Genomic DNA, 27,334 nt, shown 5'->3' with positions numbered 1-27,334 from the left:
AGAGACAGGAAACACAGGGATAAATACACTGGTACAGAGAGACAGGAAACACAGGGATAAATACACTGGAACAGAGAGACAGGAAACACAGGGATAAATACACTGGTACAGAGAGACAGGAAACACATGGATAAATACACTGGAACAGAGAGACAGGAAACACAGGGATAAATACACTGGTACAGAGAGACAGGAAACACAGGGATAAATACACTGGAACAGAGAGACAGGAAACACAGGGATAAATACACTGGGGAAAATAAGAGACACCTGGACGGGAACGGAGACAATCACAGGAACAGGTCAAACAGATCAGGGTGTGACAGAGGGCTGTTAAGGAACGTCCCTGTTCTCTGTCTAAACACATCAGCTACACATGGTACCCTGAGAAAACGTTATAGAAGTGTTTTTGTTTAACATGCTAAGCCCTGAAGCTTTTTACTGCCTCGAGCAATACCTCCTTCGTTCCTAAAAGAACGCTGATATACAGTACAGGGATTTGTTGAAACCTTTGCTGGACAGAATATCAATACTCTACAGTGGTGAGTTATGAGGTGTGTTCTATGAATCCTTTGTCATTATTACACAATAGGAGGATTTACTACTCTCTTCCCCATATATTTGGTTCAATTTTTTTTCTCCATATGTTTATTAAAAGTGCAATATGCAGGAATCGCTCTGCCATTTTCTGATTCTAATAGTTTGCCTAATTTCAGTTTATGTGACAAAACAATCAGGTATAGTGTAGAGAATCATTGTACCCTTAAACTGCTGTGAAATATATTTTCCATAACCAAAAATATTGTATTTTCAGCTGTTTTGAAGCTGGTGTAAAAAAAAAAAAAAGATAAAAAATGAAAGTAAATGACACAACAACGAAGCACTTCTTAGACTTTCTTTCAATGAGAACGACAGATCTATAACTCACATTTCTATGTGCATTTGGTCACGTCGTCCAAATCGTGACACGTTGCAGCTTAAAAACAAGATTTGCTTATTTATTTTAGTGCAGAAGCACCATGCCGTCTGCTAAGCTCATAGAGGTCATAAGATTCTATGTAATTCTATGGCAAACCAAGCGGCAGAACTAGAGAGGGGGCTCCGGCGCCAGAACACCAAGCCAGCTTTATACATACAGTTTGCTGTACTCTGTGACCACTGCTGAGTGAGCGGCATCCCACGTCCCCATGGCGATAGCAGAGGCATAGTGTGCGTCCAAAATGGCACCCTATTCCACAGGGGCCCTGGTAAAAAGGTAGTGCTCTAAATTGCGTATAGGATGCCATTTGTGATTACACCAACACACTTCCCACGGGAAGTGGAGAGAGAGGGGTTTAGTATTTCTCTTTAAGGACTGAGGAGAAAGATGAGTTCTGTTCTGTCTTTCCTCCCGTGATGTGTGTGATTCAGTGTTGGTTCTGAGGGCTTTTTAATGTATGAGATGAATAATGGATGGGTGGAGAGAAAGGCTAGAGAATGCCTCTGTCCCAAATGGTGCCATATTCCCTATATAGTGCACCACTTTTGACAAGGACCCATAGGAATGATAGGTAGACAATAGGGTTCCATTTGGGACCTAACCATTCTCCAGCCATTCTCTAGCCATTCTCCAGCCGTTCTCCAGCCGTTCCCCGGCCGTTCCCCGGCCGTTCTCCGGCCGTTCTCCGGCCGTTCTCCGGCCGTTCTCCGGCCGTTCTCCGGCCGTTCTCCGGCCGCTCTCCGGCCGCTCTCCGGCCGTTCTCCGGTCGTTCTCCGGCCGTTCTCCGGCCGTTCTCCGGCCGTTCTCCGGCCGTTCTCCGGCCATTCTCTAGTCATTCTCCAGCCATTCTCTAGCCATTCCATGGGGCGGCAGGGTAGCCTAGTGGTTAGAGCGTTGGACTAGTAACCGGAAGTTTGCAAGTTCAAATCCCAGAGCTGACAAGGTACAAATCTGTCGTTCTGCCCCTGAACAGGCAGTTAACCCACTGTTCCTAGGCCGTCATTGAAAATAAGAATTTGTTCTTAACTGACTTGCCTGGTTAAATAAAGGTAACATAAAATACAGTAAAAAAATTCTCTAGTCATTCTCCAGCCATTCTCTCAAACCATCCATGTCTCTTCATAGAGGAGGATCGATGTCTGGGATAGAAACAGGGACAAGGGAAACCAGCAGATTCTGACTAGTCTTATAGCAACTATCTTGCTTCTAAAATAGTATAAAACACTGTCCTAGTATTACAACAGAGAGTAAGATTTATGATAAGAAACCCAAACTTACATTTTGTCTGATAAAGTCTTGGCATATCTGAAAAAATATCCTCTCTGGATTTATGTCTTGGAGACTCAGAGTGAAGCACTTGCTGCTGTTTCAGCAATACAGATCTCTGGCTAGGGTCCAATGGTGACTGAATACAACAGGGAGAGGAGACAGACGGACAGACAGCTGAGTGGTTCTGTGCTCTAACAACTGCTGGTGCTGCTGTAGAGGAAGGCTGTCTGTTATTCAGCCCTGTAGAGGAAGGCTGTCTGTTATTCAGCCCTGTAGAAGAAGGCTGTCTGTTAGCCTTCCTCTACAGGGCTGAATAACAGACAGCCTTCTTCTACAGGGCTGAATAACAGACAGCCTTCCTCTACAGGGCTGAATAACAGACAGCCTTCTACAGGGCTGAATAACAGACAGCCTTCTACAGGGCTGAATAACAGACAGCCTTCTACAGGGCTGAATAACAGACAGCCTTCTACAGGGCTGAATAACATACATTCAGCCCTGTAGAGGAAGGCTGTCTGTTATTCAGCCCTGTAGAAGGCTGTCTGTTATTCAGCCCTGTAGAAGGCTGTCTGTTATTCAGCCCTGTAGAGGAAGGCTGTCTGTTATTCATCCCTGTAGAGGAAGGCTGTCTGTTATTCAGCCCTGTGGAGGAAGGCTGTCTGTTATTCAGCCCGGTAGAGGAAGGCTGTCTGTTATTCAGCCCGGTAGAGGAAGGCTGTCTGTTATTCAGCCCTGTAGAGGAAGGCTGTCTGTTATTCAGCCCTGTAGAGAAAGGCTGTCTGTTATTCAGCCTGGTAGAGGAAGGCTGTCTGTTATTCAGTCCTGTAGAGGAAGGCTGTCTGTCGTCTGGAACATCTGATGCTCTCATGCGTGTTTCAGTGTTACTTGTCTCAAAGCGAGAATAGAAGTGATTTAGCTCGTCTGGGAGGCTCGTGTCACTGGGCAGCTCTTGCCTGTGCTTCCCTTTGCCACATCCGACGAGCGTCGGAGCCAGTGTAGTACGATTCAATCTTAGTCCTGTATTGACGCTTTGCCTGTTTGATGGTTCGTCAGAGGACTTCTTATAATCCTCTGGGTTAGAGTTCCGGCACTCTGTTCCCTTTATAGTACACTACTGTTGGCCCTGGCACCATTTGGTACACAGCCAGAGAGGGAACCAGCCAGGAAGGCTGTATAGAGAGAGATAGCCTGTGGCTACCACACACAGCAGTGTTGAAACTACTTGACTGTTATAAGTCATTACTATTCCAATGCGATGTTGTTGTTGTCACGGTCAGGCTGGTTTCCCCGTGGATAGAGAAGAGAGTTTTTTATTTTTTAAAGGACACTGAAGAAAGCTGTGTTTTCTCTCCTTTGATTATCTCTCTGTTCTGCTGTTCTGTTTCCACAAGCTGTGGACGACAGAGATGAATGACACTAATAATGAATACATTTTCTGCTCAGAATACTGTGCATTGACCTTTTTTATTCTTCACAAACTACAATTCAATTAGAGTCCCCTGTTGTTGGCTCGGAATCAGCACTTGCTCCAAGCACCGACACAGGTCATTGTCTTACATCAGAAAATCCTATATAGTATGTTACTATGGTACAAATACTATAGTATACTACTATGGTACAAATATTATAGTATACTACATTTACATTTACATTTAAGTCATTTAGCAGACGCTCTTATCCAGAGCGACTTACAAATTGGTGCATTCACCTTATGACATCCAGTGGAACAGCCACTTTACAGCCACTATACTACTTTGGTACAAATCCTATAGTATTCACTGTAGTGTTTTTCCGGACTTTAGTATACTGTAGTATTTACAGTTAACTATAGTATAAATACTGTAGTAAAACAAAGCTAGTATAAACTGTAGTAATTCATGTACTTGTGGATTGTAGTATACCGTAGTAGTTACTGTAATGTTAATACCGACATTACTGTAGTACTTAGTGTAATGTTTTTGTTTAATTAACTTATTAAACACAGAAGTGGAGGCTTCTCCTTCAGGAAACCTACTGGATAAATACTGAAAGAGCACATTTTCCACAACCTGTTGGTATGTAAGACTGGGGTCTGAACGGATAGCTCTTTTCTATATACACAATACACTGAGTGTACAAAACATTAGGAACAACTGCTCTTTTCTATATACACAATACACTAAGTGTACAAAACATTAGGAACACCTGCTCTTTTCTATATACACATTTCACTGAGTGTACAAAACATTAGGAACACCTGCTCTTTTCTATATACTGTAGGGAACACAATACACTGAGTGTACAAAACATTAGGAACAACTGCTCTTTTCTATATACACAATACACTGAGTGTACAAAACATTAGGAACACCTGCTCTTTTCTATATACTGTAGGGAACACAATACACTGAGTGTACAAAACATTAGGAACAACTGCTCTTTTCTATATACTGTAGGGAACACAATACACTGAGTGTACAAAACATTAGGAACACCTGCTCTTTTCTATATACTGTAGGGAAGACAATACACTGAGTGTACAAAACATTAGGAACAACTGCTCTTTTCTATATACACAATACACTGTGTACAAAACATTAGGAACACCTGCTCTTTTCTATATACTGTAGGGAAGACAATACACTGAGTGTACAAAACATTAGGAACACCTGCTATTTTCTATATACACAATACACTGAGTGTACAAAACATTAGGAACACCTGCTCTTTTCTATATACACAATACACTGAGTGTACAAAACATTAGGAACACCTGCTCTTTTCTATATACTGTAGGGAACACAATACACTGGGTGTACAAAACATTAGGAACACCTGCTCTTTTCTATATACTGTAGGGAACACAATACACTGAGTGTACAAAACATTAGGAACAACTGCTCTTTTCTATATACTGTAGGGAAGACAATACACTGAGTGTACAAAACATTAGGAACACCTGCTCTTTTCTATATACTGTAGGGAACACAATACACTGAGTGTACAAAACATTAGGAACAACTGCTCTTTTCTATATACACAATACACTGAGTGTACAAAACATTAGGAACAACTGCTCTTTTCTATATAAACAATACACTGAGTGTACAAAACATTAGGAACAACTGCTCTTTTCTATATACCGTAGGGAACACAATACACTGAGTGTACAAAACATTAGGAACACCTGCTCTTTTCTATATACTGTAGGGAACACAATACACTGAGTGTACAAAACATTAGGAACAACTGCTCTTTTCTATATACCGTAGGAACACAATACACTGAGTGTACAAAACATTAGGAACAACTGCTCTTTTCTATATACTGTAGGGAACACAATACACTGAGTGTACAAACCATTAGGAACAACTGCTCTTTTCTATATACACAATACACTGAGTGTACAAAACATTAGGAACAACTGCTCTTTTCTATATACACAATACACTGAGTGTACAAACATTAGGAACACCTGCTCTTTTCTATATACTGTAGGGAACACAATACACTGAGTGTACAAAACATTAGGAACACCTGCTCTTTTCTATATACTGTAGGGAGGACAATACACTGAGTGTACAAAACATTAGGAACACCTGCTCTTTCCATGACATTGACTGACCAGGTGAATCCAGGTGAAAGCTATGGTCCCTTATTGATGTCACCTGTTAAATCCACTTCAATCAGTGTAGATGAAGGGGAGGAGACGGGTTAAAGATGAAGGGGAGGAGTCAGGTTAAAGATGAAGGGGAGGAGTCAGGTTAAAGATAAAGGGGAGGAGACGGGTTAAAGATGAAGGGGAGGAGTCAGGTTAAAGATGAAGGGGAGGAGTCAGGTTAAAGATGAAGGGGAGGAGACGGGTTAAAGAAGGATTTTTCATCCTTGAGACAATTGAGACATGGATTGTGTTTGTGTACCATTCAGAGAGTGAATGGGCAAGACTAAAATATTGAAGTGGCTGACTGGATGACTGTTTGACTGACTGGCTCCGATAGAAGAAAACTGAGGACTGATCAACAGCATTGTAGTTACTTCACAATACGAACTAAATGACAGAGGGAAAAGAAGGAAGCCTGTACAGAATACAAATATTCCCAGAAAGATTCACAGCTGTAATCGCTGACTCAGGGGTCAGGACCCGTCTCTGCGATCTTCATATTCTGATAGTAGTCAGTCAGCCAGCCAGTCAGCCAGTCAGCCAGCCAGCCAGCCAGTCAGTCAGCCAGCCAGTCAGTCAGCCAGCCAGTCAGTCAGCCAGTCAGTCAGCCAGCCAGTCAGCCAGTCAGCCAGTCAGTCAGTCAGTCAGTCATCCAGTCAGTCAGCCAGTCAGCCAGTCAGCAAGTCATTCATCCAGCCAGTCAGTCAGTCAGCCAGCCAGCCAGTCAGCCAGCCAGTCAGTCATCCAGCCAGCCAGCCAGCCAGTCAGCCAGTCAGTCAGTCAGTCATCCAGCCAGCCAGCCAGTCAGCCAGTCAGTCAGTCAGTCAGTCAGTCAGCCAGTCAGTCAGCCAGCCAGTCAGTCATCCAGACAGCCAGCCAGTCAGCCAGCCAGTCAGTCATCCAGCCAGCCAGTCAGCCAGCCAGTCAGCCAGTCAGCCAGTCAGTCATCCAGACAGCCAGCCAGTCAGCCAGCCAGTCAGTCATCCAGACAGCCAGCCAGTCAGCCAGCCAGTGAGCCAGTCAGTACACTGTAGTATTTATGTCTCTGTCAGTGAGTCAGTATATCTGCCAGTCATCCAGTCAATGAATCAGTCAGCCAGTTAGTCAGCCAGTCAGCCAGCCAGTGAGTTAATCAGCCAGCCAGTCAGTGAGCCAGTAAGTCAGTCAGCCAGTCAGTCAGCCAGCCAGCCAGCCAGCCAGTCAGTCATCCAGCCAGTCAGCCAGCCTGCCAGAGAGTGAGTTAATCAGCCAGCCAGTCAGTGAGCCAGTAAGTCAGTCAGCCAGTCAGTCAGCCAGCCAGCCAGTCAGTCAGTCAGTCATCCAGCCAGTCAGCCAGCCTGCCAGAGAGTGAGTTAATCAGCCAGCCAGTCAGTGAGCCAGTAAGTCAGTCAGCCAGCCAGCCTGCCAGCCAGTGAGTTAATCAGCCAGCCAGTCAGCCAGCCTGCCAGCCAGTAAGTGAGCCAGTAAGTCAGTCAGCCAGCCAGCCTGCCAGCCAGTGAGTTAATCAGCCAGCCAGTCAGCCAGCCTGCCAGCCAGTAAGTGAGCCAGTAAGTCAGTCAGCCAGCCAGCCTGCCAGCCAGTGAGTTAATCAGCCAGCCAGTCAGCCAGCCTGCCAGCCAGTAAGTGAGCCAGTAAGTCAGTCAGCCAGTCAGCCAGTTAGTCATCCAGCCAGTCATCCAGCCAGTCATTAAAGGTTTGGGAGGGATAATGCGAGGCAGGACTGTGACTGGACAGACATCTGAGAGAGGGGACATCAGACACTGCTGTGATGGGATTCATGGGATGGAACAAAAACATTGACATCATCTAGTTCCATTCACTAAGAAATGAGAAGTTATCTTGTTAACAGAGAGGTAGATGGAGATGTTATGGGTCTGTCTGGTGAACTACACCTAACAGCCCAGCCACTACTGGTTGGTAATACGACTCAGTAGACAAACAAGGTAAACTAGACTACCTCCCTGCACAGATGCATTTGGTAGCGTTTTCTCTGACAGTTCTCTCTCTCTGACAGAAGAACACATGGGAGGGTTGATCTGACAGTCCCCTCTCTCTGACAGAAGGACACATGGGAGGGTTGATCTGACAGTTCTCTCTCTCTGACAGAAGAACACATGGGAGGGTTGATCTGACAGTCCCCTCTCTCTGACAGAAGAACACATGGGAGGATTGATCTGACAGTCCCCTCTCTCTGACAGAAGAACACATGGGAGGTTGATCTGACAGTTCTCTCTCTGACAGAAGAACACATGGGAGGGTTGATCTGACAGTTCTCTCTCTGACAGAAGAACACATGGGAGGGTTGATCTGACAGTTCTCTCTCTCACACAGAAGGACACATGGGAGGGTTGATCTGACAGTTCCCTCTCTCACACAGAAGGACACATGGGACGGCTGTGAGTGGCAGGGGGGATTGAGATAGCTACCGTAGCTTGAATTTTCATCAAATTAATAACTAGAATTCAAACTGCCCAGGTCTCTGAAAGGACCTTTGTGGTTTCTGTGTATTTGCACCCTGTTACCCTGGCAGTCCTGATGGACACCCCCTGTTACCCTGGCAGTCCTGATGGACACCCCCTGTTACCCTGGCAGTCCTGATGGACACCCCCTGTTACCCTGGCAGTCCTGATGGACACCCCCTGTTACCCTGGCAGTCCTGATGAACAACCCCCTGTTACCCTGGCAGTCCTGATTTACACCCCCTGTTACCCTGGCAGTCCTGATGGACACCCCCTGTTACCCTGGCAGTCCTGATAGACACCCCCTGTTACCCTGGCAGTCCTGATGAACACCCCCTGTTACCCTGGCAGTCCTGATGGACACCCCCTGTACCCTGGCAGTCATGATGAACACCCCCTGTTACCCTGGCAGTCATGATGGACACCCCCTGTTACCCTGGCAGTCATGATGGACACCCCCTGTTACCCTGGCAGTCATGATGGACACCCCCTGTTACCCTGGCAGTCCTGATCAGTCAGCTCCAGAGTGCATCTCAGTACTAGAGGCGTCACTCCAGGTCCTGGTTCGATTCCAGGCTGTATCACAACCAGCCGTGATTGGGAGTCGCATAGGGCTGCTCACAATTGTCCCAGCGTCGTCCGGATTAGGGTTTGGCCGGTGTAGGCCATCGTTGTAAATAAGAATTTGTTCTTAAAACTGACTTGCCTGGTTAAATAAAGGTTCAATATTTATTTAATTTAAAATGTGCCTCCTTGTTTTGTGTCAAAACATTCTGGGCCTTTCAGACAGTTTGCTTTGTTATAATTTCAAAATGAACGAGGACATGCAAAGCGATTCTGTCTGGAAACGCAAAGAAAGGGAGGGAGGGGGGGCATTCTGATCAAGCTGGCCTGCCTTCCATCTGGAGGCTTGTGCCCTTGGACTGTACCCTGTCTTAAATGGCACAATATTCCCTATTTAGTGCACGACCTTTGACCAGAGTCCACAGGGCACTGTTTAAAAGTAGTGCACTACATAGGGAATTTGGGAAGCATTAACTTTCTTCTCGACAGACGGTCTGTGGAGCAATATTGCATATTTTAGCATTCCTGGCCGAGATCCATTTCGTAAAGATTTCCCATGGTCAATATATAATCAGCCAGCCAATCCTCTGCATTAATATTTCTCTGGTCTGTTTTAGGACAGGGCGAGATCAAAAATTATTTATAGGTTTAAGAGTTTGGAGGAGTTTTGCTTTCTGTGGCGCTATCGTCGTGTTCAGATAATAAATCATATTTGATCTGAATGGTATCTTTCAGATATGAATCACAGGAAATACAGCAGACCATGATGCAGCTTAGTAGTTACCCTTTTAAAACTGTTTTAACATTTAGTCTATGTTGTGTTCAATATCCTTTAAGATAATTAATTAATAATTAATCCTCTCCCACGTTGCTACCCTCCTCTCCCATGTTGCCACGTGTAATAGGATCTCTCTTTCACTCCTCTCCCATGTTGCTACCCTCCTCTCCCATGTTGCCTCTCTCCTCTCCCATGTTGCCATGTGTAACAGGATCTCTCTTTCCCTCCTCTCCCATGTTGCCACGTGTAACAGGCTCTCTCTTTCCCTCCTCTCCCACGTTGCTACCCTCATCTCCCATGTTGCCAAGTGTAACAGGCTCTCTCTTTCCCTCCTCTCCCATGTTGCTACCCTCCTCTAAAATGTTGCCTCCCTCCTCTCCCATGTTGCCATGTGTAACAGGATCTTTCTTTCCCTCCTCTCCAATGTTGCGTTCCTCCTCTCCCATGTTGCTACCCTCCTCTCCCATGTTGCCTCCCTCCTCTCCCATGTTGCCATGTGTAACAGGATCTCTCTTTCCCTCCTCTCCCATGTTGCTACCCTCCTCTCCCATGTTGCGTTCCTCCTCTCCCATATTGCTACCCTCCTCTCCCATGTTGCTACCCTCCTCTCCCATGTTGCCTCCCTCCTCTCCCATGTTGCTACCCTCCTCTCCCATGTTGCTACCCTCCTCTCCCATGTTGCTGCCCTCCTCTCCCATGTTGCTACCCTCCTCTCCCATGTTGCCACGTGTAACAGGCTCTCTCTTTCACTCCTCTCCCACGCTGCTACCCTCCTCTCCCATGTTGCCTCCCTCCTCTCCCATGTTGCCATGTGTAACAGGATCTCTCTTTCCCTCCTCTCCTACGTTGTTTCCCTCCTCTCGCATGTTGCCTCCCTCCTCTCCCATGTTGCCATGTGTAACAGGATCCCTCTTTCCCTCCTCTCCCACGTTGCTTCCCTCCTCTCCCACGTTGCTTCCCTCCTCTCCCACGTTGCTACCCTCCTCTCCCATGTTGCTATCCTCCTCTCCAATGTTGCCTCCCTCCTCTCCCATGTTGCCATGTGTAACAGGATCTCTCTTTCCCTCCTCTCCCATGTTGCTACCCTCCTCTCCCATGTTGCTACCCTCCTCTCCCATGTTGCTACCCTCCTCTCCCATGTTGCCACGTGTAAACAGGCTCTCTCTTTCCCTCCTCTCACATGTTGCTACCCTCCTCTCCCATGTTGCCATGTGTAACAGGATCTCTCTTTCCCTCCTCTCCCATGTTGCTTCCCTCCTCTCCCATGTTGCTACCCACCTCTCCCATGTTGCTACCCTCCTCTCCCATGTTGCTACCCTCCTCTTCCATGTTGCTACCCTCACTCTCCCATGTTGCTACCCTCCTCTCCCATGTTGCTTCCCTCCTCTCCCATGTTGCTGCCCTCCTCTCCCATGTTGCCTCCCTCCTCTCCCATGTTGCTACCCTCCTCTCCCATGTTGCTACCCTCCTCTCCCATGTTGTTACCCTCCTCTCCCATGTTGCTACCCTCCTCTCCCATGTTGCCACGTGTAACAGGATCTCTCTTTCCCTCCTCTCCCATGTTGCTTCCCTCCTCTCCCATGTTGCTACCCTCCTCTCCCATGTTGCTACCCTCCTCTCCCATGTTGCTACCCTCCTCTTCCATGTTGCTACCCTCACTCTCCCATGTTGCTACCCTCCTCTCCCATGTTGCTTCCCTCCTCTCCCATGTTGCTGCCCTCCTCTCCCATGTTGCCTCCCTCCTCTCCCATGTTGCCATGTGTAACAGGATCTCTCTTTCCCTCCTCTCCCATGTCGCTACCCTCCTCTCCCATGTTGCCTCCCTCCTCTCCCATGTTGCCATGTGTAACAGGATCTCTCTTTCCCTCCTCTCCCATGTTGCTACCCTCCTCTCCCATGTTGCTACCCTCCTCTCCCATGTTGTGTTCCTCCTCTCCCATGTTGCTACCCTCCTCTCCCTTGTTGCTACCCTCCTCTCCCATGTTGCTACCCTCCTCTCCCATGTTGCTACCCTCCTCTCCCATGTTGCCATGTGTAACAGGACCTCTCTTTACATTTAACATTACATTTACATTTAAGTCATTTAGCAGACACTCTTATCCAGAGCGCCTTACAAATTGGTGCATTCACCTTATGACATCCAGTGGAACAGCCACTTTACAATAGTGCATCTAAATCTTTTAAGGGGGGGGGTGAGAAGGATTACTTTATCCTATCCTAGGTATTCCTTAAAGAGGTGGGGTTTCAGGTGTCTCCGGAAGGTGGTGATTGACTCCGCTGTCCTGGCGTCGTGAGGGAGTTTGTTCCACCATTGGGGGGCCAGAGCAGCGAACAGTTTTGACTGGGCTGAGCGGGAACTGTACTTCCTCAGTGGTAGGGAGGCGAGCAGGCCAGAGGTGGATGAACGCAGTGCCCTTGTTTGGGTGTAGGGCCTGATCAGAGCCTGGAGGTACTGAGGTGCCGTTCCCCTCACAGCTCCGTAGGCAAGCACCATGGTCTTGTAGCGGATGCGAGCTTCAACTGGAAGCCAGTGGAGAGAGCGGAGGAGCGGGGTGACGTGAGAAAACTTGGGAAGGTTGAACACCAGACGGGCTGCGGCGTTCTGGATGAGTTGTAGGGGTTTAATGGCACAGGCAGGGAGCCCAGCCAACAGCGAGTTGCAGTAATCCAGACGGGAGATGACAAGTGCCTGGATTAGGACCTGCGCCTCTTCCTGTGTGAGGCAGGGTCGTACTCTGAGGATGTTGTAGAGCATGAACCTACAGGAACGGGCCACCGCCTTGATGTTAGTTGAGAATGACAGGGTGTTGTCCAGGATCACGCCAAGGTTCTTAGCGCTCTGGGAGGAGGACACAATGGAGTTGTCAACCGTGATGGCGAGATCATGGAACGGGCAGTCCTTCCCCGGGAGGAAGAGCAGCTCCGTCTTGCCGAGGTTCAGCTTGAGGTGGTGATCCGTCATCCACACTGATATGTCTGCCAGACATGCAGAGATGCGATTCGCCACCTGGTCATCAGAAGGGGGAAAGGAGAAGATTAATTGTGTGTCGTCTGCATAGCAATGATAGGAGAGACCATGTGAGGTTATGACAGAGCCAAGTGACTTGGTGTATAGCGAGAATAGGAGAGGGCCTAGAACAGAGCCCTGGGGGACACCAGTGGTGAGAGCGCGTGGTGAGGAGACAGATTCTCGCCACGCCACCTGGTAGGAGCGACCTGTCAGGTAGGACACAAACCAAGCGTGGGCCGCGCCGGAGATGCCCAACTCGGAGAGGGTGGAGAGGAGGCTCTGATGGTTCACAGTATCGAAGGCAGCCGATAGGTCTAGAAGGATGAGAGCAGAGGAGAGAGAGTTAGCTTTAGCAGTGCGGAGCGCCTCCGTGATACAGAGAAGAGCAGTCTCAGTTGAATGACTAGTCTTGAAACCTGACTGATTTGGATCAAGAAGGTCATTCTGAGAGAGATAGCAGGAGAGCTGGCCAAGGACGGCACGTTCAAGAGTTTTGGAGAGAAAAGAAAGAAGGGATACTGGTCTGTAATTGTTGACATCGGAGGGATCGAGTGTAGGTTTTTTCAGAAGGGGTGCAACTCTCGCTCTCTTGAAGACGGAAGGGACGTAGCCAGCGGTCAGGGATGAGTTGATGAGCGAGGTGAGGTAAGGGAGAAGGTCTCCGGAGATGGTCTGGAGAAGAGAGGAGGGGATAGGGTCAAGCGGGCAGGTTGTTGGGCGGCCGGCCATCACAAGACGCGAGATTTCATCTGGAGAGAGAGGGGAGAAAGAGGTCAGAGCACAGGGTAGGGCAGTGTGAGCAGAACCAGCGGTGTCGTTTGACTTAGCAAACGAGGATCGGATGTCGTCGACCTTCTTTTCAAAATGGTTGACGAAGTCATCTGCAGAGAGGGAGGAGGGGGGGGGAGGGGGAGGAGGATTCAGGAGGCAGAAGAAGGTGGCAAAGAGCTTCCTAGGGTTAGAGGCAGATGCTTGGAATTTAGAGGGGTAGAAAGTGGCTTTAGCAGCAGAGACAGAGGAGGAAAATGTAGAGAGAAGGGAGTGAAAGGATGCCAGGTCCGCAGGGAGGCGAGTTTTCCTCCATTTCCGCTCGGCTGCCCGGAGCCCTGTTCTGTGAGCTGGCAATGAGTCGTCGAGCCACGGAGCGGGAGGGGAGGACCGAGCCGGCCTGGAGGATAGGGGACATAGAGAGTCAAAGGATGCAGAAAGGGAGGAGAGGAGGGTTGAGGAGGCAGAATCAGGAGATAGGTTGGAGGAGGTTTGAGAAGAGGGAAGAGATGATAGGATGGAAGAGGAGAGAGTAGCGGGGGAGAGAGAGCGGAGGTTGGGACGGCGTCCCTCCTCTCCCATGTTGCTACCCTCCTCTCCCATGTTGCTACCCTCCTCTCCCATGTTGCCTCCCTCCTCTCCCATGTTGCCACGTGTAACAGGCTCTCTCTTTCCCTCCTCTCCCATGTTGCTACCCTCCTCTCCCATGTTGCTACCCTCCTCTCCCATGTTGCTACCCTCCTCTCCCATGTTGCCATGTGTAACAGGCTCTCTCTTTCACTCCTCTCCCATGTTGCTACCCTCCTCTCCCATGTTGGGGCCCCACTCCCTATATAGTGTGTTTGACCTGGGCACCACTCCCTATATAGTGTGTTTGACCTGGGCCCCACTCCCTATATAGTGTGTTTGACCTGGGCCCCACTCCCTATAGTGTGTTTGACCTGGGCCCCACTCCCTATATAGTGTGTTTGACCTGGGCCCCACTCCCTATATAGTGTGTTTGACCTGGGCCCCACTCCCTATATAGTGTGTTTGACCTGGGCCCCACTCCCTATAGTGTGTTTGACCTGGGCCCCACTCCCTATATAGTGTGTTTGACCTGGGCCCCACTCCCTATAGTGTGTTTGACCTGGGCCCCACTCCCTATATAGTGTGTTTGACCTGGGCCCTACTCCCTATATAGTGTGTTTGACCTGGGCCCCACTCCCTATATAGTGTGTTTGACCTGGGCCCTACTCTCTATATAGTGTGTATGACTTGGGCCCCACTCCCTATAGTGTGTTTGACCTGGGCCCCACTCTCTATATAGTGTGTTTGACCTGGGCCCTACTCTCTATATAGTGTGTTTGACCTGGGCCCCACTCCCTATATAGTGTGTTTGACCTGGGCCCCACTCTCTATATAGTGTGTTTGACCTGGGCCCATCGGTAGTGCGCTATATACAGTAGGGAATTGACTCAGACTGTATCTATACAGCAGGCCAGACTACCACCACCACACCTAATAGGAAGGAAGGAAGAATGGAAGGGGTTAATTTAAACATTGAAACATCAAGGTCATCTCTCCAGGCCCACTGGCTTCATGGCAGACACATGACTCATATATAATATATATATATATACATTACCACACAACCACTGCACCGCACATCCACGGGAGCCATATATTTCAAAAGTGGTGTCAGTACGTTGTACGTGTCATTAGACAGGAGCTGAAGAAATGCTTTTTTGAGAGCTTTGTTTTATGCAAGCGGAGGGGGCGACCGAGGCTTTGTTTTATGCAAGCGGAGGGGGCGACCGAGGCTTTGTTTTATGCAAGCGGAGTGGGCGACCGAGGCTTTGTTTTATGCAAGCGGAGTGGGCGACCGAGGCTTTGTTTTATGCAAGCGGAGTGGGCGACCGAGGCTTTGTTTTATGCAAGCGGAGTGGGCGACCGAGGCTTTGTTTTGTGCAAGCGGAGTGGGCGACCGAGGCTTTGTTTTATGCAAGCGGAGTGGGCGACCGAGGCTTTGTTTTATGCAAGCGGAGTGGGCGACCGAGGCTTTGTTTGTGCAAGCAGAGTGGGCGACCGAGGCTTTGTTTTATGCAAGCAGAGTGGGCGACCGAGGCTTTGTTTGTGCAAGCGGAGTGGGCGACCAAGGCTTTGTTTTGTGCAAGCGGAGTGGGCGACCGAGGCTTTGTTTGTGCAAGCGGAGTGGGCGACCAAGGCTTTGTTTTGTGCAAGAGGAGTGGGCGACCGAGGCTTTGTTTTATGCAAGCGGAGGGAGCGACCGAGGCTTTGTTTTATGCAAGCGGAGTGGGCGACCGAGGCTTTGTTTGTGCAAGCGGAGTGGGCGACCGAGGCTTTGTTTTATGCAAGCGGAGTGGGCGACCCAGGCTTTATTTTATGCAAGAGGAGTGGGCGACCAAGGCTTTGTTTTATGCAAGAGGAGTGGGCGACCGAGGCTTTGTTTTATGCAAGAGGAGTGGGCGACCGAGGCTTTGTTTTATGCAAGAGGAGTGGGCGACCAAGGCTTTGTTTTATGCAAGCGGAGTGGGCGACCGAGGCTTTGTTTTATGCAAGCGGAGTGGGCGACCGAGGCTTTGTTTTATGCAAGCGGAGTGGGCGACCGAGGCTTTGTTTTATGCAAGCGGAGTGGGCGACCGAGGCTTTGTTTTATGCAAGCGGAGTGGGCGACCGAGGCATTGAATGTGTCCCAAGTGGCTGTTGTCTGTATATTCGGGGCGGCAGGTAAACTTAGTAGTAAGAGCGTTGGACTAGATCGAATCCCCGACCTGACAAAGTTTTTTCTGTCATTCTGCCCCCCCGAACAAGGCAGTTTAACCCCACTGTTCCTAGGTTGTCATTGAAAGTAAGAATTTGTTCTTAACAGACTTTCCAAAAATAAATCTAGCGTACTACATTTGATCAGAGCCCTTTATTGTCCCTGGTCAAAAAAATGGTGCACTAAATAAATCATCAATAGGGTGTCTTTGTCCGTTCAGTTTGAGAGGTTTCATTCATCCATTATTCAGAGGTGTTGGTATTCTGGGCTCATACAGGTTCAAACCATGTTGCTGTGATTTTCGTCTGCACCCCAATGGGAGCCTTATTCTTTTACACGGAGTGTACAAAACACTAGGAACACCTTCCTAATATTGAGTAGTATCCCCTTTTGACCTCGTTACTGCTTAACCACACGGGGAAACTGTTGGGGGAGAAAAAACCAGCAGCGTTGCAGTTCTTGACACACTCAAACACACTCAAATGCGCCTGGTACCTACGCACATACCCTGTTGAAAGGCACTCTTCTGTCTCTCCTATTCATCCTCTGAATGTCATATTAGACTGTACACAACCCACGTCTCAAATCCCTGTCTCCTCCCCACCTCATCTACACTGACTGAAGTCGATTTAACAAGTGACATCAATAAGGGATCATAGCTTTCATTCTGGATTCACCTGGTCAGTCTGTCATGCACACTCAATGTATAGTGCACTACTTTAGAAAAGGGACCATAGGGAATAGGGCTCTGGTCAGATGTAAGTGCACTATATAGGGAATAGGGTTCTGGTCTAAAGTAGTGCCACTATATAGGGAATAGGGACTCTGGTATAAAGTAGTGCACTATATAGTGAATAGGGACTCTGGTATAAAGTAGTGCACTATATAGGGAATAGGGGCTCTGGTTTAAAGTAGTGCACTATATAGGGAATAGGGGCTCTGGTCTAAAGTAGTGCACTATATAGGGAATAGGGGCTCTGGTCTAAAGTAGTGCACTATATAGGGAATAGGGGCTCTGGTTTAAAGTAGTGCACTATATAGGGAATAGGGGCTCTGGTCTAAAGTAGTGCACTATATAGGGAATAGGGGCTCTGGTCTAAAGTAGTGCACTATATAGGGAATAGGGGCTCTGGTCTAAAGTAGTGCACTATATAGGGAATAGGGGCTCTGGTTTAAAGTAGTGCACTATATAGGGAATAGGGCTCTGGTTTAAAGTAGTGCACTATTTCGGGAATATCAAATCAAATCAAATGTATTTATAAAGCCCTTCGTACATCAGCTGATGTCTCAAAGTGCTGTACAGAAACCCAGCCTAAAACCCCAAACAGCAAGCAATGCAGGTGTAGAAGCACGGTGGCTAGGAAAAACTCCCTAGAAAGGCCAAAACCTAGGAAGAAACAGGGGCTCTGGTCTAAAGTAGTGCACTATGTAGGGAATAGGGCTCTGGTCTAAAGTAGTGTACTATATAGGGAATAGGGCTCTGCTCAGATGTAGTGCACAATATAGGGAATAGGGTTCTGGTCTAAAGTAGTGTACTGTATAGGGAATAGGGCTCTGGTCTATAGTAGTGTACTGTATAGGGAATAGGGCTCTGGTCTATAGTAGTGTACTATATAGGGAATAGGGCTCTGCTCAGATGTAGTGCACAATATAGGGAATAGGGTTCTGGTCTAAAGTAGTGTACTGTATAGAGAATAGGGCTCTGGTCTATAGTAGTGTACTATATAGGGAATAGGGCTCTGCTCAGATGTAGTGCACAATATAGGGAATAGGGTTCTGGTCTAAAGTAGTGTACTGTATAGGGAATAGGGCTCTGGTATAGGGACTATATTTTGACTGGAATATTTTTGACTGGTTTAAGATTAATCTTGATTCGCATATCATCCTATCAACAGAAGTTTGAAAGACGTAAACGATTGTATGGAGTACAGTCATTTAGATATCTGTCTGACTGTATGGAGTCATTTAGATATCTGTCTGACTGTATGGAGTCATTTAGATATCTGTCTGACTGTATGGAGTCATTTAGATATCTGTCTGACTGTATGGAGTCATTTAGATATCTGTCTGACTGTATGGAGTCATTTAGATATCTGTCTGACTGTATGGAGTACAGTCATTTAGATATCTGTCTGACTGTATGGAGTCATTTAGATATCTGTCTGACTGTATGGAGTACAGTCATTTAGATATCTGTCTGACTGTATGGAGTACAGTCATTTAGATATCTGTCTGACTGTATGGAGTCATTTAGATATCTGTCTGACTGTATGGAGTCATTTAGATATCTGTCTGACTGTATGGAGTCATTTAGATATCTGTCTGACTGTATGGAGTCATTTAGATATCTGTCTGACTGTATGGAGTCATTTAGATATCTGTCTGACTGTATGGAGTCATTTAGATATCTGTCTGACTGTATGGAGTCATTTAGATATCTGTCTGACTGTATGGAGTCATTTAGATATCTGTCTGACTGTATGGAGTCATTTAGATATCTGTCTGACTGTATGGAGTCATTTAGATATCTCTCTGACTGTATGGAGTCATTTAGATATCTCTCTGACTGTATGGAGTCATTTAGATATCTGTCTGACTGTATGGAGTTCAGTCATTTAGATATCTGTCTGACTGTATGGGGTACAGTCATTTAGATATCTGTCTGACTGTATGGAGTACAGTCATTTAGATATCTGTCTGACTGTATGGAGTACAGTCATTTAGATATCTGTCTGACTGTATGGAGTACAGTCATTTAGATATCTGTCTGACTGTATGGAGTACAGTCATTTAGATATCTGTCTGACTGTATGGAGTCATTTAGATATCTGTCTGACTGTATGGAGTCATTTAGATATCTGTCTGACTGTATGGAGTTCAGTCATTTAGATATCTGTCTGACTGTATGGAGTCATTTAGATATCTGTCTGACTGTATGGAGTTCAGTCATTTAGATATCTGTCTGACTGTATGGAGTACAGTCATTTAGATATCTGTCTGACTGTATGGAGTCATTTAGATATCTGTCTGACTGTATGGAGTCATTTAGATATCTGTCTGACTGTATGGAGTACAGTCATTTAGATATCTGTCTGACTGTATGGAGTCATTTAGATATCTGTCTGACTGTATGGGGTACAGTCATTTAGATATCTGTCTGACTGTATGGAGTCATTTAGATATCTGTCTGACTGTATGGAGTCATTTAGATATCTGTCTGACTGTATGGAGTCATTTAGATATCTGTCTGACTGTATGGGGTCATTTAGATATCTGTCTGACTGTATGGAGTCATTTAGATATCTGTCTGACTGTATGGAGTCATTTAGATATCTGTCTGACTGTATGGAGTCATTTAGATATCTGTCTGACTGTATGGAGTCATTTAGATATCTGTCTGACTGTATGGAGTCATTTAGATATCTGTCTGACTGTATGGGGTCATTTAGATATCTGTCTGACTGTATGGAGTCATTTAGATATCTGTCTGACTGTATGGGGTACAGTCATTTAGATATCTGTCTGACTGTATGGAGTCATTTAGATATCTGTCTGACTGTATGGGGTACAGTCATTTAGATATCTGTCTGACTGTATGGAGTACAGTCATTTAGATATCTGTCTGACTGTATGGGGTACAGTCATTTAGATATCTGTCTGACTGTATGGAGTACAGTCATTTAGATATCTGTCTGACTGTATGGAGTCATTTAGATATCTGTCTGACTGTATGGAGTCATTTAGATATCTGTCTGACTGTATGGAGTCATTTAGATATCTGTCTGACTGTATGGAGTCATTTAGATATCTGTCTGACTGTATGGAGTACAGTCATTTAGATATCTGTCTGACTGTATGGAGTACAGTCATTTAGATATCTGTCTGACTGTATGGGGTCATTTAGATATCTGTCTGACTGTATGGGGTACAGTCATTTAGATATCTGTCTGACTGTATGGGGTACAGTCATTTAGATATCTGTCTGACTGTATGGAGTCATTTAGATATCTGTCTGACTGTATGGAGTCATTTAGATATCTGTCTGACTGTATGGAGTCATTTAGATATCTGTCTGACTGTATGGAGTCATTTAGATATCTGTCTGACTGTATGGAGTCATTTAGATATCTGTCTGACTGTATGGAGTCATTTAGATATCTGTCTGACTGTATGGAGTACAGTCATTTAGATATCTGTCTGACTGTATGGAGTACAGTCATTTAGATATCTGTCTGACTGTATGTGGTACAATAATGTTTGTTTCAGAAAGAAAAGCGCCTGGATGTGATGATGGTGGGGGGTTTTGCGATGTTGATTGTGGTGTTCCTAAGCCTGTACATCCCAGTGTGCTGATTGGTTCCTAGACCGGTAGGCCTGTACATCCCAGTGTGCTGATTGGTTCCTAGACCGGTAGGCCTGTACATCCCAGTGTGCTGATTGGTTCCTAGATCGGTAGGCCTGTACATCCCAGTGTGCTGATTGGTTCCTAGACCGGTAGGCCTGTACATCCCAGTGTACTGATTGGTTCCTAGACCGGTAGGCCTGTACATCCCAGTGTGCTTGATTGGTTCCTAGACCGGTAGGCCTGTACATCCCAGTGTGCTGATTGGTTCCTAGATCGGTAGGCCTGTACATCCCAGTGCTCTCAGTGAGCTGATTGGTTCCCAGACCGGTAGACCTGTACATCCCAGTGAGCTGATTGGTTCCTAGACCGGTAGGCCTGTACATCCCAGTGCTCTCAGTGAGCTGATTGGTTCCCAGACCGGTAGACCTGTACATCCCAGTGAGCTGATTGGTTCCTAGACCGGTAGGCCTGTACATCCCAGTGCTCTCAGTGTGCTGATTGGCCAGATTTCTCATGCTGCAGTCATTTCTATGAACTTCCAGGCCCAGACTCTTCGGATGTCTTGGCTACACCAGATTCCCCTTTCCCCAACAGTCAACCATGGACTCTACATAATTATACTCATGACCATATTAATGATTCTGTTGGGTTTAATGAAGGGAAACCTGCAAGAATTTGGGTCAACATGTTGGAAGCTAAAAAATTTTTTTTTTTAAACAGTGTTTGGAAGCTATCTGAGAATCAGAGAAACATTTGTGGTCAATATCTGTTGTTTTATTTTGTTATTTTTACAATGGTTGCAATGAGACGTATAGGTCAAGAAGCCCCTATGTTAGGTATGAAAGAGGAATAGAGGTCATAGTTGTAACCTTGAAGGCAGAATCAACTGAACGTCATCTCCAGCAATCTAAAAGATATCCAAGGGCCCATTTAAAGAGAAAGTATCCATCAACTTAGTGTGGAATACTTTAAAAAACAAGAATACTTTACAAGAGACACACCTGTCAGATAGTGTGCACCTTAAGCTCTATAAAACCTAATCAGGTGTTTTTCCCTCATAGTTTTGGGAGGAGAAGGGGATTTGCAATGAAGTCAAAGATAAGGAAGGGAGAGAATATGGACACATTTTTATTTTTTTATTTTACATTTTTTGATTAATTTACTTAAAAATCATACAATGTGATTTTCTGGATTTTTGTTTTAGATTCCGTCTCTCACAGTTGAAGTGTACCTATGATAAAAATTACAGACCTCTACATGCTTTGTAAGTGGGAAAACCTGCAAAATCGGCAGTGTATCCTTGTTCTCCCCACTGTACCTATTGTTCGCCAAATACCTTTTTTGCACTATTGGTTAGAGCCTGTTAGTAATCATTTCACTGTAAGGTCTACAGCTGTTGTATTCGGCGCACTTGACAAATACATTTTGATTTGATTAAGGGATGCGGACAATGATAATGGTCATGATGTTTTCACTACCTCTAGAATTCATTTTTGTAGCTGTAAAATTATGCTTCAAAAGAATATACTTGAAAAAGAAGAAGAGAAGAAGAAGTAGCTTACTGGGGATTCAAGAGAAGAGGAAGTAGCTTACCGGTGATTCAAGAGAAGAGGAAGTAGCTTACCGGTGATTCAAGAGAAGAGGAAGTAGCTTACTGGTGATTCAAGAGAAGAGGAAGTAGCTTACTGGTGATTCAAAAGAAGAGGAAGTAGCTTACTGGGGATTCAAAAGAAGAGGAAGTAGCTTACTGGGGATTAAAGAGAAGAGGAAGTAGCTTACTGGGTATTCAAAAGAAGAGGAAGTAGCGTACTGATGATTCAAGAGAAGAGGAAGTAGCTTACTGGGGATTAAAAAGAAGAGGAAGTAGCTTACTGGTGGTTCAAAAGAAGAGGAAATAGCTTACTGGGGATTCAAAAGAAGAGGAAGTAGCTTACTGGTGATTCAAAAGAAGAGGAAGTAGCTTACTAGTGATTCAAGAGAAGAGGAAGTAGCTTACTGGTGATTCAAGAGAAAAGGAAGTAGCTTACTGGTGATTCAAGAGAAGAGGAAGTAGCTTACTGGGGATTCAAAAGAAGAGGAAGTAGCTTACTGGGGATTCAAAAGAAGAGGAAGTAGCTTACTGGTGATTCAAAAGAAGAGGAAGTAGCTTACTGGTGATTCAAGAGAAGATGACAACTTTGGTTATACGGTACATGTGGAGCAAAGGGCAGAATGTGATCATCATGAGCAACCCAATGCAGAATGTGATCATCATGAGCAACCCAATGCAGAATGTGATCATCATGAGCAACCCAATGCAGAATGTGATCATCATGAGCAACCCAATGCAGAATGTGATCATCATGAGCAACCCAATGCAGAATGTGATCATCATGAGCAACCCAATGCAGAATGTGATCATCATGAGCAACCCAATGCAGAATGTGAGCATCATGAGCAACACAGTTACCCAAATTTGGAATGTGAGCATCATGAGCAACCCAATGCAGAATGTGAGCATCATGAGCAACCCAATGCAGAATGTGAGCATCATGAGCAACCCAATGCAGAATGTGAGCATCATGAGCAACCCAATGCAGAATGTGAGCATCATGAGAAACCCAATGCAGAATGTGAGCATCATGAGCAACCCAATGCAGAATGTGATTATCATGAGCAACCCAATGCAGAATGTGATCATCATGAGCAACACAGTTACCCAAATTTGGAATGTGAGCATCATGAGCATGGACTCTATTTGAGGGAAAACCCATTGGGACTTTTTCCATATGTTGTAAATAATGTATCAAACTCATAAGTTATTCCACGTGGTTTTAGTGATTTATTTAGGAGCCTTGAGCTGTTTCCTATTGACTGATTCCCTCACCCTCATTTTCTCCCTGTTATCAGAGATGACTTTGTGTGGTGGTTGGCTCTAGTATTTCCTTGCTGGGGTGTTTGCTCTTCTCTATGGAGTCACTCTCTCTTTAAAGATCTTGCATGATTAATGAGCCTTGGAATTTACACGGAAGTTCATTCATTTGTCGCCCATCTGCCGTGATACATTTCCTCATTCTGATGAGCCCAGTGTGTGCCAGCTGCTGCCAGAAAGTGCTCCACTTTGTCTATATACAGATCCTCTGCTGCCATAAAGTGATGCACATTGTTTATTTGAACATTTTTTATATTAGCTATTAAACTAGGCAAGTCAGTTTAAGAACAAATTCTTATTTACAATGACGGCCAAACCCGGGCGACGCTGGGCCAATGATGCGCCGCCCGATGGGACTCCCAATCACTGCCTCTCACTCTCCCCATCCGTATCTCTCCCTCTTTCTCCCCCCATCTCTCTCCCTCTCTCTCTTTCTCCCCCCATCTCTCTCTCTCTCTCTCCCCCCATCTCTCTCTCTCTCTCTCTCCCCCCCCCCCATCTCTCTCTCTCTCTCTCCCCCCCCATATCTCTCTCTCTCTCTCTCTCTCTCTCTCTCTCTCTCTCTCTCTCTCTCTCTCTCTCTCTCTCTCTCTCTCTCTCTCTCTCTCTCTCTCTCTCCTCCTCCCCCCACCCCCATCTGTATCTTATATTTAATTTAACCAGGAAGGGCTCATTGAGATTTAAAATCTCTTTTTCAAGAGCATCCTGGCCAAGATAGGCAGCACCAAGTCATTACAGACAAACAACATGAAAAACTACAAGTGATCAAGTAAAAACCAGAGAATTCACAAGAGTTTAACAAAATCAAAAACAGCAAATTAAAAACATTGACAGGTCAGGGAATCAGTCTCAAAATCCTTCATCGGTGATTTAAAAACACCAATCGGGACAAGTTCTTCCAGTTTAAAATATTTTGTAAGGCGTTCCAAGACGATGGCGCAGAGTACATAAAAGCCCTTTTACCAAATTCAGTTCGGACATTTGGAACAGTAAGCAGGATAAAGTCCAGCAAATAAAGAGAGTATGTGTCAGTGGTCTCTGCCTCTCTCTCTCTCCCTCTCCCCCCATCTCTCGCTCTCCTCCAAGTGTCAATGGTCTCCCCCCATCTCTCGCTCTCCTCCAAGTGTCAATGGTCTCCCCCCATCTCTCGCCCTCCTCCAAGTGTCAATGGTCTCCCCCCATCTCTCGCCCTCCTCCAAGTGTCAGTGGTCTCTGCCTCTCTCTCCCCCCATCTCTCGCCCTCCTCCAAGTGTCAGTGGTCTCTGCCTCTCTGCCTCTCTCTCCCCCCATCTCTCGCCCTCCTCCAAGTGTCAGTGGTCTCTCTCTCTCCCCCATCTCTCGCTCTCCTCCAAGTGTCAGTGGTCTCTCTCTCTCTATCTCTCTCTCTCCCCCATCTCTCGCTCTCCTCCAAGTGTCAGTGGTCTCTCTCTCTCTATCTCTCTCTCTCCCCCCATCTCTCGCTCTCCTCCAAGTGTCAGTGGTCTCTGCCTCTCTCTCCCCCATCTCTCGCTCTCCTCCAAGTGTCAGTGGTCTCTCTCCCCCCATCTCTCGCTCTCCTCCAAGTGTCAGTGGTCTCTGCCTCTCTCTCCCCCCATCTCTCGCTCTCCTCCAAGTGTCAGTGGTCTCTCTCTCTCTCTCCCCCCCCCATCTCTCACTCTCCTCCAAGTGTCAGCGGTCTCTCTCTCTCTCTCTCCAAGTGTCAGTGGTCTCTCTCTCTCTCTCTCTCTCTCTCTCTCTCTCTCTCTCTCTCTCTCTCTCTGCCTCCTCCCCCCGTCCCTCGCCCTCCTCCAAGTGTCAGTGGTCTCTCTCTCCCCCATCTCTCGCTCTTCTCCAAGTGTCCGTGGTCTCTGGCCCCCCCATCTCTCTCTCCTCCAAGTGTCAGTATTCTCTGCCTCTCCTCCAAGTGTCAGTGGTCTCCCCCCACATCTCTCTCTCTCTCTCCAAGTGTCCGTGGTCTCTGCCTCCTCCCCACGTTCCATTATAAATACCCACTTCATCTGTCTCTCGTTCTCTTGGTTGATGAATGTTTGATGTTTCGTGTTCTTTTCGGTGTGCTCACATTCCTGTGTCGGGAGGAGAAGGGGGAGGTGAGGAGAGATGGGGAGGGGAGGTGAGAGGGAAGGCGGGGAGAGGCAAGGAGAGGTGTGGAGAGAAGGGAGGAGGCGCCCACCAATGTAATTTTTTAACTCTCTCCTTGTGGATGGGGGAGGGATCTGATTGGCTCCCAATGGTTTTGCATGTGAATGCCCATATATATATTCACAACACCAAGATTTTAACATTTATTGCATGGTAATAAAACATGCTTTTACACCTGCATTGCTTGCTGTTTGGGGTTTTAGGCTGGGTTTCTGTACAGCACTTTGAGATATCAGCTGATGTACGAAGGGCTTTATAAATACATTTGATTTGATTTGATGATTAATACAGTTTCCTGATTCTTAAATCAGGAATCACACCTGTTATTTTAGATCAATCAGCCAAACTCCTCTAGGACTAAAAGCATCCCTCAGATTGACTCCACCTGTCTGTAAAATGAGTTCAGGTTGGAAGGTACGACTTCACAGATGAGTTCAGGTTTGAAGGCACGACTTCACAGATGAGTTCAGGTTTGAAGGCACGACTTCACAGATGAGTTCAGGTTTGAAGGCAGGATTTCAGGTTTGAAGGCACGACTTCACAGATGAGTTCAGGTTTGAAGGCACGACTTCACAGATGAGTTCAGGTTTGAAGGCACGACTTCACAGATGAGTTCAGGTTTGAAGGCACGACTTCACAGATGAGTTCAGGTTTGAAGGCAAGACTTCACAGATTAGTTCAGGTTTGAAGGCACGACTTCACAGATGAGTTCAGGTTTGAAGGCAAGACTTCACAGATGAGTTCAGGTTGGAAGGCACGACTTCACAGATGAGTTCAGGTTGGAAGGCACGACTTCACAGATGAGTTCAGGTTTGAACTAATACACAACCCCAGACTGCAGACAGAGGCACGACTTCACAGGAGCAGACAGTATGGCTATTGTCGAGTCCACAAATCAATAGGCTTCACAAAGGAAGTTCATTTGTTAGAAGGTGAGGAGACGGCGGATATTTAATTACCTCTTGACTGTGTTCCAATTGGCACCCTATTATCCTATATAGTACACTACTTTAGACCAGATTCCCTATTCTCTATATAGTACACTACTTTAGACCAGAGCCCCCTATTCTCTATATAGTGCACTACTTTAGACACTACTACCTTTGACCAAAATGAGGTGCCATTTGGGATACGGCTAAAATGTCTGGTCTGAAGGGGACAGATCCTGATGCCCATGACAGCGCTGTAGAAGTAATTCCATTTAGCCAAACAACCCACAACCGCCCTGAAAGGTGTGACTCTATTGAGATGGAGAAAATATTAGGAAGTAATTACATTTAGCACACCAACCCCTCTGAAAAGGGACGACTCTATTGAGATGGAGAAAATATTAGGAAGTAATTACATTTAGCAAACCAACCCCTCTGAAAGGTGCGACTCCGTTGAGATGGAGAAAATATTAGGAAGTAATTACATTTAGCAAACCAACCCCTCTGAAAGTTGCGACTCCGTTGAGATGGAGAAAATATTAGGAAGTAATTACATTTAGCACACCAACCCCTCTGAAAGGTTTGACTCCGTTGAGATGGAGAAAATATTAGGAAGTAATTACATTTAGCACACCAACCCCTCTGAAAGGTGCGACTCCGTTGAGATGGAGAAAATATTAGGAAGTAATTACATTTAGCACACCAACCCCTCTGAAAGGTGCGACTCCGTTGAGATGGAGAAAATATTAGGAAGTAATTACATTTAGCACACCAACCCC

At 46.3% G+C, this 27,334-nt stretch overlaps 1 protein-coding gene and 1 non-coding gene across 2 annotated transcripts in view; one reads left to right on the top strand and one right to left on the bottom strand.

Moving 5' to 3' along the window:
* Positions 1 to 27,334, top strand: part of LOC123991057 (ras-related protein Rab-6B) — a 217,057-nt gene that overhangs the window by 22,722 nt on the left and 167,001 nt on the right. The gene's annotated exons all lie outside the window — the stretch shown is intronic.
* On the bottom strand, positions 4,237 to 4,288 carry LOC124015964. The gene has a single exon (XR_006835267.1). It is a non-coding gene; the product is annotated as a U7 small nuclear RNA (small nuclear RNA).

This window comes from Oncorhynchus gorbuscha, linkage group LG02 (genome assembly GCF_021184085.1).
Source record: "Oncorhynchus gorbuscha isolate QuinsamMale2020 ecotype Even-year linkage group LG02, OgorEven_v1.0, whole genome shotgun sequence".
Lineage (NCBI taxonomy): Eukaryota > Metazoa > Chordata > Actinopteri > Salmoniformes > Salmonidae > Oncorhynchus > Oncorhynchus gorbuscha.
The sequence above is the reverse complement of the archived record's forward strand: the minus strand, read 5'-3'. Positions and strand labels throughout refer to the sequence as shown.